At 47.6% G+C, this 5,122-nt stretch overlaps 1 long non-coding RNA gene across 1 annotated transcript; it reads right to left on the reverse strand.

Moving 5' to 3' along the window:
* Window positions 1-1,823: 1,823 nt before the first annotated feature.
* On the reverse strand, window positions 1,824-3,859 carry LOC120381071. The gene is made up of 2 exons (XR_005587922.1): window positions 3,338-3,859; window positions 1,824-1,933 (listed from the first exon to the last, which is right to left on the reverse strand). It is a non-coding gene; the product is annotated as an uncharacterized LOC120381071 (long non-coding RNA).
* Between the last annotated feature and the right edge of the window lie 1,263 nt (window positions 3,860-5,122).

The raw sequence follows: 5,122 nt of genomic DNA on the forward strand, positions 1-5,122 counted from the left end.
TAGTTCTAGGGCTGGAGGAACCCAGCCCTGGGGAACCTAGGTCCTGCAGGAGAGCTCCCTTGGGAGGGGACTTGCAGAAGGAAGGAGTAGAGCTCCAATGTGAGACTTTCACAGCACGTTAACAGAATTACAGAACCCCCTCCCCCAGAAGAGTAACCCTGATAAATGAGCTACCCCCACAGTAACGGGCACTTCTGGGCACAGCCTGCAAAAAGCCCTTTTCCTTCCTCAGGAAAGTTGGTTCCCAGGCATGTTGGTTAATGCTGCTGGGAGATTGCTTTAGGTGAAAAACTGCTGTAATAATTGATTTTAGACTCTAAGAAGTATGTTATGATTTTCATTTTATATGTAACCAGTTCTGTTTCCATGATCTTGACTCAGTACCTCTTAAATCTTAATCTTTGATAATGAATTTAGGATTATTCCATTATCCATATGTCTCAGTGCTGCGAGGTTATAAAGATCTGATCCTGAGCTGTACCAATCAAACTGTTTAGATTCTGTTCCCTGGTAATTTCTGTGAGTGTCCTGTGACAGTAACCTGATGCTACTGGGGGACACTAACAGAGGGGCTTGGGGGCTGCAGTGCCACTACTGTTACCGTGCAAGGCGGAGCAAGGGCTGGCAGAGCCCTGTGGAGATTGGTAGGCTGGCTAACAGACCGGTGGTGTTATGCTTGACTAGATATCAGCTCCCTGAGAATATCTTCCTCTCGCCGGATGGGTAACAAAGTGACTCAGAGCCTGGGCACCCCAAGAAAGCTGCACACATACCCCTGTAACCTGCTTTCCCTCCTCCAGGTGCCTCTTTATCTTAGCCAACCCTCAAATATGTTCAAATATGTTAAGGACTGTTATAAAGAGGACCCCGATCAACTGTTCTCCATGTGCACCAGACGTAGGAGAAGTAGGAATCAGCTTAATCTGCAGCAAGGGAGATTTAGGTTAGATATTAGGAAAAACTTTCTCACTATAAAAATAGTTAAGTTCTGGAATAGGCTTCAAAGGGAGGTTGAGGAATCTCATCCTTGGAGGCTTTAAAGAATCCATTGGACAAAGAGCTGTCAGGGACGGTCTAAGTATAGTGCTGGATGGGATGATAGTTCTAGGACCCTTCCAGCCCTACATTTCTAGGCCTCTCTGAATTGTGGAGTTGAACTGGTGAACCCCTCAGTGAACTGCCCCATCAGCCTTCACCCAGCTCTAGTCCAATGTGAATTATTAACAAAATGAGCTGGTCCACGATATGGAGACACCACAAGACCAGTGAGCACAGCAGGACATACCCTGTCAGAGATACCCAATGACAGTCGTTCCCTTGTAGTGCAGTGGGGGAAGCTAGGGAATCCAATGGTTCCTCTCCGCTAAAGTCTTGCAGTACACAAACAGGGACTTGGCTTAGAAAAGCAGAGATGCCTTCCCTCACACACTATTACAGGCACCGAGCCTAAGGCTGTAAGTAAACAGACGCTGTTCACAGATAGCCTTCTGACCCAGAAACAGGCTAGACAGGAGGGAGGATAACTCGCCAGAACACAGTCCATCCCATTTACAACCCAGAATTCATCAGCAACACTGAATGCCCAGAAAAACAAAGATGAGAATATGATTAAGAACCAGACCCCAGGTCACTAACTACAGGGATTAGATCTAGCTTTGTGGGGACTGCAGAAGAGTGGTAAGAGACCCTAGAGAGGTGCTGAGCTGAGGTCTTCGTCCAGCTCCAAGGAGAAAGGGTAAGGGAGGAAGCCCCCACATCGTGGTTACAGTGGACATTGAGGAAGCCCCAATTTCTCTGAAAGACAAAATCAGGCCTCTGAGCAATTGAAACAGATACTTCAAACAGTTTAGTAGGAAATATGTACACAATATATACAAAATCTGCAGCTGGGTTATTTACAGACGACCTTGTTTGTGAGATACATGGCCAGCACCTGAAAAAGAAATGTGAAGAGTCATCAGTATTTGTCCAGTGCCCCTTAATACACATAAACAGAGTGCAGAATACTAGGGAATAACAATACGAGAACATGGACTGGGAATAAGCTGCTGGATACGGTATAGAAAACAATCACCAAAACAGGAAACACTACAAGATTAGGGGAACCCATATTACTTAATAGAGTCACTTTTGAATTAGCAGAAGTGTCAATTCAACAGGGGTCTCTATTGGTTTCCTTCCAATATTCAACTGTTACAGGAACATTGTCTCCCCATTGAGAACTATAAGCAATAACACCCCAGACTCCCTCTGCCTTTCGCCCTCCTCTGCAAACTGCTGCCTGGTGAATCCTCACAAGCCCTGCACCCAAGGGGACAGTAAACTGGAGAATGAGGTGGTGATGGAGACTAGAAACCTGACCATTGAGTGACCTTTTGATAGGAGGTGAAGGATCATAGTAGCTACCTTTGGAGGATGAGTTATATCTGCTGAGCCCCTTCTGTGAAGGGCAGAGCATCCTTATCTCCCAATAACATCAGTGGGAGTTTGAGAACACTCAGCAACTCATAGGCTTGGGCAAGACAAATACAAAGGCCTTGGGTGACTAAAGTTAAGCACTAAAATCTGCAGGTAGAAGCCTAAATACTCATTATAGCCACCTGCAGAGGTGCTGATTAGGGCACTTAAATCTCTATCAGCTTTATGGTGTTTCAAATAGATATTTGAAAAACAAGGGGACTGATGTTTAAAGGCATATTTGGCCTTTTGTTGCCATCAGACAACTTTATGCCAGGTGAGTGGGTTTTCCAAACCCGGATACCTGAACTCAGACTCCTAACAACCACGGGTAGGTGCATCAATAGGGGTGGGGTTAGTTGTAAAGTCACCCTTTTGCTGCCCTATGTTGCAGTGGAGCAGGGCAAAGTAGCCATAAAGCTGCCCTAAGAGGCAGCTAGGAATTCCCCAGCATGTGCAAATCCCTAACACCCAGAGAACCAGCATGTAGAGTGTACAGCCAGTGTAGCTGGCTGTATGTCACCAACTCCTAGCTTCCCACCCAAGTATATGGGGGGTGAGCTGGGAACAGAAGCTGGCACACACAGTGTGCGTTGTGCTACAGCTATCTCCAGTGCAGCAATGGCTGTTACAAGACAGCATAATTTAGAACAACCCAGAGCCTAGAGCTCAGCTGTATTTGTGGATCTGGGCCAGTACTTGGCTGTTACTATAGTAATGACCCCTGAGCAAGCAGTATAATGTACATGCTTCTCACCGAGCTTGTCCAGAGGCTGCATGTCCATCAGAATGACTAGATGTCCTGATGTGTAATAAAAACGCTTGAGTAATAAAAATCAACCCAGGCTACTTTACAGGGCCTGATCCTTCTCTCACTTACAGCATCTGAGCAGTAGGACAACGGCGAATACTGCCCAGTAGTATAGTTGCCTCTGTCGTGTTCCAATTTTGGGTAGCGGGAGCGAGGAGTATAAGGGCCCTACTGTCAATCAAAACTTAACCCCATCCCTTGACCCAATAAGCCCTGCCCACTGGTCATCAGAAGCCCCACCCCATGGGGGTATTACTTCTGGGGGCAAGGCAGACACATGACCGGAAGCAAGGTGTGTCATGTGACCCCTCTAAGAACTCCTTCCACTATACCAATCAGGATAGGTTTTGCCCCGATAGGAACACCCTGAGAGAAGATTTAACCAGCCAGGGGGAGTTCCGGGGTTTGTGTGACCCCTCTAAGAACTCCTCTCACTGCCTTCTACCAATCGGGAGGGGCTTCAGCCACTAGAGACCACCCTGAGAGGAGATTAGACCAATTGAGGGGAATTCTGGGGCTGGGTGACCATCCAGAAGTGGTTCGTGTGACCCCTCTAGGAACTCCTCCCACCACCCTCTACCAGTCGCGATGGGTTTCGGCTGCAGAGGACTGCCCCGAAAGGAGATTTGACCAAAACAGAGCAGGTTCTGGGATGGGGTGACCACCCAGAAGAGGGTTGTGTGACCCCTCTAAGAACTCCTCCCAATGCCCTCTGCTAATCAGAGTGCAGCACCATCACCCCACAAGTCCCAAAGCTGGACAGAGGAGGCAATCTCTTACCAAGAAGACATGTTTCAGAAATTGTGGAAAGGCTGAGAGGAAACGTGGACTCCTTTACCACTCCGCTGAGAACTTCAGACTTTGTTTTAGCCCTGCGGACCTTTGGACTTGTGTGGAGAAAGTGCTACAGCAGCAACAGTTCTGAAGAGGATGAGGGAACAGCCGAGGGGATTCCTTTGGCCCAGCCATTGATGGATACGCCAGAACCTGAACCCAAAGCCCAACCATTCATGAGACACACCAATGAGCATGGTGGCCTCTCGTTGTCCACCACCCTGGAGGAGGAAGACGATCATTGCTTGGGGGAGTTACCGGCGGACAAGCTGAACGGAAAAGACGTCGCTCAGGTAAATGAATGATTAAGAAGTGACAGTTGATGATGAGGTGTAATGAGGTTAGGAACCTGGTGTAAATCTAAAAAACAAGCAGTGAGAACTTACACTTGTTTCTTGTCTGAGACAGCTCGATGATGTCTTTGTAGAGGCCCTGGAGGCCCTGGACAACGTTGCATCAAGCAGCAAAGATGAACCGGGCCTGCCTTATTTTTGCTGAACACCGCTAAAAATTGTTGAAAAGGACTTCAAGGATGAAGGTTATAAGGAGTTTAGGAGAAGGTTTGGCATGGAACTTGCTGAGCCAGTTCCACATTGTGAGCATAAAAATTTATGTGGACTATTGTATGCATTGCTATTTATGCTGTTCTTAATAACTGTCTTAGGGTACGTCCATACTACCCGCCAGATTTGGCGAGTAGCAATTGACTTCTCGGAGTTCAATATATCACATCTCATCTAGACGCGATATATCGAACTCCGAACGCGCTCCCATCAACTCCGGAACTCCACCACCATGAACAGCGGTGGCGGAGTCGACAGGGGAGCCGCGGACTTTGATCCCGCGCCGTCAGGACGGGTAAGTAGTTCGAACTAAGGTAGTTCGACTTCAGCTACGCGAATAGTTGCGTACCTTAGTTCAACCCCTAACCCCCTAGTGTAGACCAGGCCTTAGGGAAAAGCTTTTTGATGACTGTGAGGGCTATGTCATAGATGCCCCAGCTCAATGGCACCATGACTG

The sequence above is a fragment of the Mauremys reevesii genome, linkage group 13 (assembly GCF_016161935.1).
Source record: "Mauremys reevesii isolate NIE-2019 linkage group 13, ASM1616193v1, whole genome shotgun sequence".
NCBI lineage: Eukaryota > Metazoa > Chordata > Testudines > Geoemydidae > Mauremys > Mauremys reevesii.